We start from the raw sequence: 13,580 nt of genomic DNA on the forward strand, positions 1-13,580 counted from the left end.
GGAATGGATAAAAAAGCTGTAGTATATATACACAATGGAATACTACTCAGCCATAAAAAAGAGTAAAGTAATGTCATTTGCAGCAACATGGATGGACCTAGAGATTATCATACTATGTGAAGTAAGTCAGAGAAAAACAAATATCATATGATATCACTTATCTGTGGAATCTTAAAAAAATGATACCAAGGAACTTATATACAAAACAGAAATAGACCCAGAGACATAGAAAACAAATATGTTTACCAAAGGGGAAAGGGAGAAGGAGGGATAAATTAGGAGTTTGGGATTAACAAATACACGCTACTATATATAAAAAAGGACCTACTGTAGAGTATAGGGAACTATACTCAATATTTTGTAATAACCTATAAGGGAAAGGAAAAAAAACACCACTATTGTAGTTACAATACAATGCAATAAGTTTGAACAATGAGCCCACTGTAGGTAAAAACACACACCCTCTAAAAGTTTCAGGGAGACAGAATCAGAAGCCACAAGCAATTTCCCAAGAATATACTTTTCATTCTTATCTTGTTTTATTTTTCTCCTACAATCCTTTAAGAATGAGATAAGCCAGTCTCACTAGGTATTCATTTGCTACTTCTCAAAGATCTTCAGCTTCTGAGAGTTTGGGGATAGACATTTTCAACAGAGCAGGATTTGGCAGAGGTTGGCCAAATATCTCTGCCAAGGGCTCTCCCTGGCAGATGGCAACAGCTGTTTGGGATTGAGTCAAAGTACAGGATGAGCCCCTGCAAAAAGTCCTTTTTATTACACTAATGGCTTTTTCCCTCGGAGTGGTTATTCATTGTATCAGTGCATAATTGTTTTTGTTAATGCATTTGCTCAGATCATACAAAAATCTAATTATTCTATGTAATGAATCATTAACAATTTCCATAAATTCATTTCAGTGTTTGCATGCTGGCATTCAGGTTATGCTAATAAATGTAAAATATTCATGCCTTTAAGTCTGAGATTGCCCACTATGTTCGAAAAATTTGTTTTAGTAAATGTACTAAATTTTGAATCTGCATTTTGTAAAATACTGAAGTGTAAACTGCAAGATTATTCTTGAATAGAATATTCTAATTTTCTATTCACTTTTTAAACTGAGTTCTTTTATTTCCTTCACAACCCACGTTCACTTAGCTACAACAAATGACACGTGGTCATGTTTAACTTAAGAGCATTAATTGGTGTTTGGTAATGAAAGAAGATCAAAAGTGATTGACGTTGACCTCTTCCACTTTGATTTCTTCACATTGAAACTCAGCCTTTGATCCATTTGCTGAAACAGATATTAGGAATATGTACCTTATTATCATTATTTTTAATCAGAGAAGGGGAAAATAAACCTTGAATTCTAGCCATAAAAATTCACCACTATAAAGTACAGAGGTTTTCTACATTATTATTATTGTTGCTGTTATTAACATGCACTGTGTGACAGGTACTCTGTTCAGTGCTTAATATTCTCCATCTCATTTAATCCTCCCCCAAAGCCCCTTAGGTTGGTCCTCTATTTTCCTCAATTTACAGATGAGAAACTGAGATTTAGAGAAGTGAAGACACTTGCCCAAGTTATCAGTTTTGCATAGTGGTTCTCCACTGAAGGAGATTTTGCCTTCTTGGGGACATTTGGCAATGTCTAGAGACATTTTTCATTGTCACAGCTGGGCAGGGGGCAACTGGTATCTGAGGAGGAAAGGCCAGGGATGCTGATAAACATCCTACAATGCACAGCGCAGCTCCCATAACAAAGAATTATCTGGTCTAAAACATCACTAGTACTGTGGGTGAGAAACCCTGGTGTAGCAGCTGTGTGTTGCCCATGTCACAGCTCCTTCAGTGACCGATTTCAGAGCAGCTGTTGTGGACAGTGGTGCCAGCATCTTACCAGCATGTGAGGTTGTGGATCTTGGCTTTTCTGCCTCAGGGCTATCTCTGAAACACCAATGTAGGTGCATTCTGAGATTGTGCAGGAGTTAACACCTGGGGGCAACCCTCCACCAGTATGCAACCTGATGGGACACTTGAGGGCCTTCTACACAGTTTCCCCTCATGTCCCCAGATAGATGGAGTCTCAGTTGCCTACAATGGTAACCAACTGGTACAACAGACACTGACTGACTCAGTGCCACCTGTTACTGGCTGAGGGTTGCCCCAGGCTTGTCAACACCTCTTAGATTCTAGGCCATATCTGTTGCTTGGCTTCAGAGAAAGATTTGGGGCAGAAAATCAGAGATAGCACCACCTGAGCAGTGTATTTAACTACACTGAACTGTCTGCTAAAGCTGGTTGAAATCAGTAACATATATGTTATGGGTTTTTAATCACTTCCCTGTCTCACTCCCTGGACTCTTTCTTCTTCTTAGACCCGCCTTTGAAATAAACTACCTGGACCCAAGTCCTTATTCAAGCTCTGCTTTCAAGGTAACCCAAACTAAAACAGAAAGCTAGCAAGTCTACTCTGTTATATTGCAAGTCCAATTAAACAGAACCCAACACTGGCTGTGTCCCCGGATAAACAAGGGAAATCTGTCCGTCGGTACACTTTGGCTTACAATGCCCTTTCCACTTTAAGTTCCATGGCCAACTATTTAATACTGCTTTATCAGGACTCTAAATTCTCTCACTACTTTATTTTTTCCCAAACCCAATAACACATCCTCAATGATGGAATCAACCTTTTGCTGTTGTTGTTGTTTTCTGTGCAGAAGTGATATTGGCTTGAGAGAGGAACCCAACTTACCTGACCTATTGTAGATTTATGCTGAGAACTTGAACTTAGCCTTTGCTACTGTTTGGAAATCTTTCAGGAGTGTTTGAATGACTTCCTCATATACTTCTTATTCCTTTCTAGCCCCAAGCCTGGCTTTATAAGCCCTCTCCTCCATATCTCTTTGGACCATTTGACACTTTCTTCCTGAATTTTTTCTTTTTTTTTTAACTTCCATGATTATACTTTATTTACTACTCCTTTGATCTGACAGCTCTTTTTTTTTTTTTTTTGTAATCCACTAGTATCTCTTTTTCTTTCCTCCAATCTGAAAACAAGAATTGTCATATCTCCTTTTTTATACTCACTTCATGGGCGAGCTCATTCTCTTCTATAGGAGTGTCAGCTAAATTTCTGTTTCCAGCTCTGATATTTCCCCTAGGTCCCCAGGTCATTGCTGACTGTCCACTTGATTAACCCATCAGCTAATCTTCTCCTAGGCAGCCTACATGGCTCAGAAGAAGTTGAATTCCCTCTCAAGTCCAGGAACGCACCAGAATGGTCTAAGGACAATCTCCTCCTCTTGCCCAATTGATTCAGCAATTTTCATATAAACCAGTTCAGTTTCCTGAGATTCAAGGTAAGATTTGTTGGGGATTCTGGGGAAATTCTTCCTTACTCTTCTGGGAGAACTTTCAGAAGGAATTATCTTTTTTTTTCTCTTGCTTTTTCTCAGTATATATTCATGTGTGGATGTGACATCTGGAAGGGAGGTCATTATGTTAATATCACTTTGGGGATGAATCCACCGTGTGGACGAGTGCTGAGTCAAATGACTCTCAAGGAAATGGAACTAAGGAAACTGGATTAAGTACCTCTGAATGAGTGCACTTCTTTTGGACAGCCAGCAATGGGAGTCAATATTTTTCCTTGTTTAAGCTAGTTTCAGTTACTTGCAGCCAAAGGCTCTTAGTGAGAAAATGTTGTGCCATGGTCTCTTTGGAAGAACCTCAGTCTCTCCATTTTTTCCCATTACAACTGTCATCTCTTGAATGCACATCCATTACTGGCAGTCTTCCAGTGAAACTACATACTTGCATTCTCTCCTCTTTCTGATTCATCTTCTATACTGTTGCCAGGCCAATTTCCCTAAAAGACAATTTTCATTATGTTACTCCGTAAATTTCCATAATGGTTTCTTTCTTTTCACTTTCAGCTTTTAGTCCAAACTCCCAAGATTTGTTTTTAAGAATTTTGATAATCAGACATCTTTTTGTATACTCAATATGGTTTCTCTGTGCTCCCCAACATACAATTGAAATCTTTCCTCTTAATATTTTCACAATAGAGAAATGTTTCCCCTGTGACAATTCCATGTACACTTTCAGTCTTTCTTTAATTTCTAGATTCTCCTAAATTTTTCCTTAATAGATACAGCCTTTATTCATTTAAATAGTCTTTATTTTATTTATTTATTATTTTTTTTTTTTGCGATACGCGTACCTCTCACTGTTGTGGCCTCTCCCGTTGCGGAGCACAGGCTCCGGACATGCAGGCTCAGCGGCCATGGCTCACGGGCCCAGCTGCTCCATGGCATGTGGAATCTTCCCAGCCCGGGGCATGAACCCGTATCCCCTGCATCGGCAGGCGGACTCTCAGCCACTGCGCCACCAGGGATGCCCTAAACAGTCTTTATTAAGTGCAGACTATATGTTCCAGGTATGCAACGAGCATTGGATTTATAAAGACAAATGTCTGAAAAAGTCATCTTAGGAATAATGAAATAAAACTTGAGAAACACTCTTCTAGATACTGGGTAAACTTTTTTTGCAATGCACAAAACAGTCCTGCACAATTGGAGAACTGTTCTGCCACAAATCCCAACACTGCCGTTAATCCCAACACTGGTGGAGTTGCTTTTCTGTATTTATTTTCTTTTTAAATCTGTAATTGCAATTTGAGACAACAGAAAGCAGAGTATTTCACTGCCAATTATTTCAGATCAATTCCTCCTCCCCCACTCAGCTAAATTATCAGTGCCTTGAGAGCAGATGCCACCTCATATATTTCTTTCATACCTTCCTTGAGAGAATAGCATGAAATGTCTTTATGTTGGTCTCTCTCTCTCTCATTCTCTGCATATTCATTTTATCCATTTCTTATTGGAGTGCAAGGAGTGATATTTGTAAAGCTGATACTAACCGTGGTTAAGAACAATTTTTGCTTTACTGACTTAGCACACAGGAGATGATAAAAAACATTAGCTCTTATTAATGATAATAAAGGAGGCATAGAAAATGTCTTGATTGATGAAAATGCCTGCCTTAGTCTTGTTGCTATCACTTTGCCCATTCTCTTAAATTCATATCTTAGTAATAGAGTTTAAAAATTATTGTCAAACCAATGAAAAGTTTATTTTCTTAATCTAAACATAATCCTAACTCTCTAATATTTATTTCTTTATATTCTCTTACAAATTTTGTCCATATGTAGTTGATGTTTTATTAAAAATAGCAATACTGAATAGGTAGTCAGTGTCACTGACTATTTTATTCATGTAGAATCAATAGTAGATTGATGTAGAATCATCATTAAATGATGTAGAATCATTTAATAAAGATGTTTCAGTGTTTCTACCTAATTATCAGAATTGCCATTTTAACAGCTGCATAATGGCCCATCACATTTATTGATTGCTCTTACTTTTTGTTGGACAATTTGTTTCTCGTCTTTCATGATTATACGTGATGCTTCTGCCTAGCCTTTCTGCCACTGATTTTTGTTATCCTCTATTAAATACTGCCCCTACCCCCTGGATTATTGTCTATTTGCTTGGATTCTGACTATTGTGATTTACACATGCATCAATTCACCTGCCTGTACTTAGCTCTGATCAATGATAGTTGCTTGATCCTTTACATTCCTGGTTCCAAAGAGTTGGTGCTTCAGATCCCCACTGCTCAAGAAGGATTTGGTATAGCTCGAGGCACGTGTGGGAAATCAGCTGGATGTTTCATGGTAAGAGAGAAGACATATCCCAGAATAACTGAAACTCTTTAAAGATAAAATCCACATATTTCCTCTTTTGATAAAGTGCTAAATTATAGTAAATGTGCTCCCAGGATACCCATGGATTATTTGATGATAATAAAAGATAACAGCTGAATATTGTTTTCAATTTTGAAAGAGCAAACAAATCAACAGCAATCATAACATTACTTTATATGCCTAAACAAGGATGGAATAATGTTTTCATAGAAGATGTGATCTGGGTTCAAATAACATCATTTACCAAATGCAGAGGATTGCTGTAGCTCTTGACTTAAAGATACATTAAATCTATCAAAGTTAAGAGTCAATATAGACGCAGGTCAGATTCTATGACAAAAACTCAGAGACCAGGGCTTCCCTGGTGGCGCAGTGGTTGAGTGTCCGCCTGCCGATGCAAGGGACACGGGTTCATGACCCAGTCCGGGAAGATCCCACATGCCGCCGAGCGGCTGGGCCCATGAGCCATGGCCGCTGAGCCTGTGCTCCGCAACGGGAGAGGCCACAACAGTGAGAGGCCCGCATACCACAAAAAAAACAAAGAAAAAAAAATTGAAATAAGATTGCTTAGTAAGGTTGTGAATAAACAGTCTACAGAAATCAATTATATATATTTGATGAAAGGGAGGAAAAAAACTCTATTCAATAAGAAAAATAAAACATTTAGGAATAAGAGTGAGATTTATACAAAGATCTACTTAAGATTTTAAGATGCTACTGAAACATACATATGGACAGGTATATCATTTCTTGGATGAAGAAAATCAACATCATAAAGATGTGATTCAATAAAAATAGCAACAGCATTTTTATTTTGGAATCAGACAGGCTGGTACTAAAGTTCAGATGGAAAAATAAAAGACAAGAATAGTCAAGAAAAATCTGGAGGAGTAGTGAGGAGGACTAGTTCTTCTGCATATTCAAATGCATATTTTAAATCTTCAATAACAAAAACAATATGGTACCAGTACCTGAATCGAATGACAGATCAATGGAATTGAATAGGAAAACCAGAAATAGGTCTAAAATAAAAGGATTTAGCATGTAAGAAACGTGACACCCCAAATCAGTAAGGACTGTAAATTCCATAAAGATAGTGTCTTAGGGGCTTCCCTGGTGGTGTAGTGGTTGAGAGCCCACCTGCTGATGCAGGGACATGGGTTGGTGCCCCAGTCCGGGAAGATCCCACATGTCGTGGAGCGGCTGGGCCCGTGAGCTATGGCCGCTGAGCCTGCGCGTCTGGAGCCTGGGCTCCACAATGGGAGAGGCCACAGCAGTGAGAGGCCTGCGTACCGCAAAAAACAAACAAAAACAAAAACAAAAAAAGATAGTGTCTTAGTCTGTTCTGGCTGCTATAACAAAATACTACAGACTGGTAGCTCATGAACTACAAAAACCTATTTCTCACAGTTCTAGATCTGGAAGTCCAAGATCAGGGTGCCAGCATGGTGGAGTTCTGGTGAAGGCCCCCTCCTAGGTTGCAGACTGTTGATTTCTCTCTGTGTCTTCCCGTGGTGGAAGGGGCTAGGGAGCTCTGAGGGGTGCCTTTCATAAAAGCACTAATCCCATTCATGAGCGCTCCACCCTCATGACCTAAGAATCTCCCAAAGGCCCCACCTCCTAATGCCATCACATTGGGCATTAGGATTTCACATGGGGCAGTGAATTTGGAGGGGACATAAACATTCAGACCATAGCAGGTAGTGATTCTATTGCTACCTTTTTCTCTTTCACTGCTATATATCTAATACTTTGCATACTACCTGGCACGTATGAGAGTCTGTGATCCAACAAATAGGTGCTGAATAAATATACTTCCCATTGGTCACACAACTAAAAAGTTGGCAGAGTCAGCATTTGAACCCAGCTCTCTTAGACTTGCCAGTCACATTTATCTCAGCCACATTCTATAGGTCAAAACAAGTCCTAAGACTAACTGGATTTCAACAGTTGGGGAAACAGACTCCAGCTCTTGCTAAGAACTACCAAGAGGGACTTCCCTGGTGGTGCAGTGGTTAAGACTCTAAGCTCCCAATGCAGGGGACCTGAGTTCAATCCCTGGTGAGGGAACTAGATCCCACAATGCATACCACAACTAAGAGTTCGCATGCCACAACTAAGGAGCTTGCCTGCTGCAACTAAAACCTGGTGCAACTAACTAACTAACTAAATAAATAAAATTAAAAAAAAAAAGAACTGCCAAGAATTTATGGCCACATTTAAATCACCATAGACACTGTCTCCCATTCATTATTCAAATCTTTGCCACTCTCCTTGGGTCTTTTAGCACTTTATGTATCCCCACTTTTGGAAGGTACATAATCCCTAACTTTACAGAGAAAATGGAGGACCTTAGGCAGAAATTACTTCTCTTTCTTGCTGCCACCTGGCACTTAATTTACAGTAGACTGTGTCTCCTATCCCCCTCCTCCCAGACCCTGGCACCATTCCCAGGAATCAGCCGTTCTGATACCTGTCCTTCTATTCTTCATTCAGGGTTAGAGGATATTCAGCTGTTCTTCCTGAAAAAAGCTGGTCTCTTCACCCTTGTTCCTATTCCCTTCCCCTACTTTTTCCTTAGGGACCTTACATCTCAATGAAATTCTTGAATAATTTAAATATTTTTTAAAAATTTCATGTCATTTTATGAACATGCATGTATCTTTTTGTATCTTTGGAAAAAAACACTCCAACATCTACCCTTTTAGCCATAAGAAAATATTTCCAAAAGGTATCTCCATTTAGTGTCTCTTCTTCTTTACTTTCTATTGATGTCTCAGCCCATCTCCACTTGTTTTTTTGTTTGTTTGTTTGTTTTTTGGGGTTTTTTTTTTTGCGGGCCTCTCACTGTTGTGGCCTCTCCAATTGCGGAGCAGAGGCTCTGGACGCGCAGGCTCAGCGGCCATGGCTCACGGGCCCAGCCGCTCCGCGGCATGTGGGATCTTCCCAGACAGGGGCATGAACCCGTGTCCCCTGCATCGGCAGGCGGACTCTCAACCACTGCGCCACCAGGGAAGCCCTCCACTTGGTTTTTATACCAACTCAAAAACACAAATTTTTTCCACCAAGGTCACTTCCTAGTTGTGTTATCTAATGGATTTGCTTGAATCAGCACTGGCTGCTCCTTTATAATTTCCTTCACTAATTTCTTTTCTCTACTCATATCTTAAATGTTGGTTTATATTATCACCTTTGCCCATAACTAAAACCATATGACCTCATGCTGGATGATCTCATGCAGAACCTGGCACTGACCATCATGATCATGGTCATATTATCTCTCTTATGTGCTCTAGATTCATATCCAACTCCCAAATGGACACTTTGCTCTGGATATTCTATGGACAATATATCAGTTCTCTATTGCTGTATAATAAAGCATCATAAAATGTAGTATCTTTAACAAACAATAATTTACATGCTTATGATTCTGTAGTTTGGGCAAGTTTCAACTGAATGGTTCTTCCGGTCTTGCCTGGGGTCACTTAGGTGGTTGCAGTGAGATGATGAGTTGGCTGGGTCTGAATGGGCTCATTCACATACCTGAAGCCTCAGCTCAGAACACTGTAATGGCTGGACCTCTCTTTCTCCCTGTGATCGCTTGTCCTCAGGAGGTTAGCTTGCACTTCTTCACAAGGTGATGACAATTTTCTAAGAGGGTGAAAACAGAAACTACAAGATCACTTGCGACTGAGACTTGCCAGTCATGTTACTTCTGCCACATTCTATTGGTCAAACTGAATCATAAGACCAGGTATATTTCAAGGGGGGTGGGGAAATAGACTCCACATCTTGCTAAGAAAATTTATGGCCATATTTTTTTCCAACTGTCATATAATAGATATCTCATCTAGTTTAATTCTCACAACAATCCTGAGTACTGTAATTATCATTCCTTTTTTGTAGGTGAGAAAACGGAGGCTCAGAAATATTCTCTAACTTATGCAAGGCTCCATGATTTATAGATGGCATGGCAGGGTGGGCACCCTGGTCCAAGTCACGTATATTTCATGTGCCTCACTGAGCAGAAACTCAGATTTCTAGATTGCCCACGCATGAACAGAAGGACATTCCTCAGGCTGGCCTCCAGGCTAACAGACACAAGAAAACAAGGTAAATGAAAGTATATTTCATTATATGATGTAGATATATATTTGGAAATCATTGTATTAGTCCAGGATAGGGCCAGATCTGCTAAAATAATAAATCCCAAAATGTTAGTGGTTTAGCACAGCAAAGTTTCATCTCTTACTAATATAAAATCTATTGTGAAAGACCGAGCTGGATGGAGACACGGTGTGTGTGTAGATGCTTCAGTTGACAGTTCTAGATCAGTTCAGCCTCTGAGCCAAACTGCCACATACACCTTATACCTGACATGCCCCCAGCTGTTATTTATTATCTCCCCTAAATTTGCTGATATTCCTGAATTTTCTGTTTTAATTCACATGGTCCCCAGGCCAGAAATTATCAACAACTCTCCTTTGCTTATCAGGTTCAGTCTCCAGGTTCTGTCAAATTAATCACTTTATTTTCTCTCAAATCCATTGTTTCCTCCCTCTCCCCTTAGCTTCATAATGTTTTGCACGCAGCTTCAAATTGAAACTCTGATTTTGCTTCTGTAATCTATTCTCAACATTCCTGTTAGGGTGCAAATGATCAAAATATATGATAGTGGATGCATATCCTTTTTGAAAAAAGTAACTTTTGTTGTCTGGCGTCTGGATCTCACTCTTACATTTGGTTTGTTCTGCCTCTTGCTATTGAAGCTGAAAAGAATTGTCACTGTTTTGCCAGCCTCTTGCCCTGGGTGCACGCTCATAACCCAGGCTAGAACAATCAGACATGTCTGCTACAGAATTTGAATCCAAAGCAACAAGTGGCAGCAACATCCAGTCTCCCGGGCAAGTGTGAGGAGTGGCCTCCAGAGTCCAGAGTTTCAGTGTCCCATGGTCAGATGTAGGTAGGTCAGTCAATTTTACACCTTTTCTTCCTGCCTATTCTCTGTGCCTGGTTCACCAGTCTTCCACATGATTGTGTGTGTCACCCAATGGCTTTTCAATATATTGTTTTCTTTCCTCCTGAAATAGGCCAGGGTTGGTTTCTGTTGCTTACACCTCCGACCTCTGAACACTTCATACATTTTAGCTTCACATCTTCCAATGAATCCTCATGAACCAATGTGGAGTAAACATTTATTGAATGAATGATTGAACCTGCTTTCTGACTGCCAGGGGCAAGCAAACTAAGGAGGGAGAAGAGACTCATAAACATGAAAAATTGCCATGATATTATTGTCAGTCTTTTGGGGTTGGACAAATCATAAACAACTTTATGAGGTGCTCCTTGGACTTTGGTAGATGTTCTGTGTCGGTGCAATTAGAGAAGTACCATTAGGTGGACTTGGCCGTTAGGGCTAGCATTTAAGAGATTTCGGGGACATATAAAAATATTTTAATTTTAAGTGAAAGATAGCCGTGCTTGCTCTTACTAGTAAAGTGTTGCATAGAAAATATAACTTAATCAATTAAGCATTACAATATTGAACGATGGCAAGAAAAACCAACAACTGCAGGCAGTACAGTCTTTCTATTTTAAATTACAGCAATTAACTCTGGCCCACTTATCTTGGCATGATCTGGTTAGAGCTGGTTTATTAATGACCCACCTTCATTCATAATTCCAGATGGAATTATGGAATTTCCAGAGGTTTCTAGTAATGTCATTGTATTTCAGCTGATTCCTATTGAGCTACATTCTCATTGGTGGAAAATATAAAGATATATGTTATTTATTCTTAGATGAATGCAACAAGTAACAAGTGTAATAGTAGTTCAGACATCTTTTATAGATAGTTTCATTTCCTTTTAATTCCAGACTAATATTGCCTTTTTATTCATTGTGCAATGTTTTGTAAACATTTTAAGCTGGCAACATTTAGTGAAACAGAGACATCAGGAAAATCTATTAGAAATGTAGTCTTGAGCTGGGTTGGGATGCATGACAAGGATTTAGATGTTATGAATATGCAGAGACCCAGGAGGGCATTAGTGAGTAAGGAATGGACTGGGCAAGGTGTATGGAGGAGGAACTGTGTTTGGCATGTTAGGATGGTAATAAAATTTCAGCTCATTTGAGAAGTATTAAAGTAACGCAGTAATTAGAGAAGGGGTTGGAAAGTAAATTAAAGAAAAGGAATTGCCATCCACAAGTTGTGCATGGAAGAGGAACAGATGTGGTATCTAGAAAGATTAATTTGACAGTCACATGCATGGTGGATGGGAGTGAAGAAATGTTGGAGTCAAGAAGAGTAGATTGGTTGACTACTTCAATTATTACCTCATGCGGTTATTACAATGATAAGCTCACAAGGATCTGGCAGTGAGTCAGGTAATAGGAATGAAAAGAATCAGACAACTTTAAAGATATTGTGAAGCATAAATTCACAGAATTTAAGATAGGACATGGAAGTCAAGAGAAAAATAAATGAAGAGGTAGAGAATTAGTAGTTTGATGGTTGGTCAAAAGAGAGATGACTAGCCCTACTAACAGATGCGAAGGCAGAAGGAGACAATCAATTTTAAAACAAGAAGACAAATTCCAGTTGCATATATGTTGACTTTGAACATCTAAGTGGCAATGTCTGAGAAACATTTGTATATATAACCTAAAAGGAACACTGAGGGCTACAGAAAAAGGATTTGAATGAAAACCATCTTCATAGAGAAGATGATATGTTATGGGTTGAATGAACCAATGAGAATGAAAAGTAGATCTCTGGGAAATGGTCATGCATAAGAGATAGGAAGATAAAGAAGAAAGCAAAGTGAACTGAGTAGGAGCTATCTGAAAAAAATGGTGGAAAAGTGAACATGGAACCTGGTTTTGGAGGGCTAAGCAAGGATAGATAAATAGTGTCAAATGCTATTCCAGCATTTTCCAAACATCCTGGGGAATATTGCATTTATAACTGTATTAATTATCTATTGTGATATAATAAAATATCCTAAAAAATAAACGTTTGCTATCATCACACAATTCTGTGGTTAAGAATTCAGGAGTAGCTTACCTGAAATATTCTGCTTTGGAGGGGTCTCACATGAGGTTGCAAATAAGATGGCAGCTGAGGTTGCAGTTATCTGAAAGCTTGACTGGGGCTGCGTGTCTTGCTTCTAAGAGAGCTCACTCACATGAGTTGAAAGTTGGTGCTGGCTGTTGGCAGGAGGCCTCAGTTCTTCTCCACATGGGTCTTTCCATGAGGTACTTAAGCATCCCTACAGCATGTCAACAGGCCTCCTCCTGAGTAGGTGATCCATGAGAGAAAACAGGAAAAAACCAGAATCCTTTATGATCTCATCCCAGATGTCCCAATCCCTCATTTTTTGCAAGATTTTATTGGTTAGACATGTCAGCCTGATTCAGTATCAGAGGGGACTAGGAAAAGGTATGAATGCCAGGAGGTGAGGATCACTGAGGACATCTTAAAAGGCTGGCTACTACAACATGCCTCTTCCTGTTACCAATCCAACCAGGAACTTAACAATATTTAGGCTTTCCTATAAAACTGCTGACTTCTAGGAAATTAAGTTGATGGAAATTTTTCTGAAATAATGAGAATAACGTATCTTTTATAATGAATTCTTTTCTTCGTTCTGGTCCATTAGATTTCACTGTCAATACATGCTCTGAACTTGTAACTTGGATTGCAGTACTACAAAATAATTGGTAAAGTCCACAGGGTCAGTAACTGTATGCCAGAATTATCCTCCTTAATGAGACATTTAATGTAAAGCAGGTGGATTAGTGA

The sequence above is a fragment of the Phocoena sinus genome, chromosome 17 (genome assembly GCF_008692025.1).
Source record: "Phocoena sinus isolate mPhoSin1 chromosome 17, mPhoSin1.pri, whole genome shotgun sequence".
In the NCBI taxonomy this organism is placed as follows: Eukaryota; Metazoa; Chordata; class Mammalia; order Artiodactyla; family Phocoenidae; genus Phocoena; species Phocoena sinus.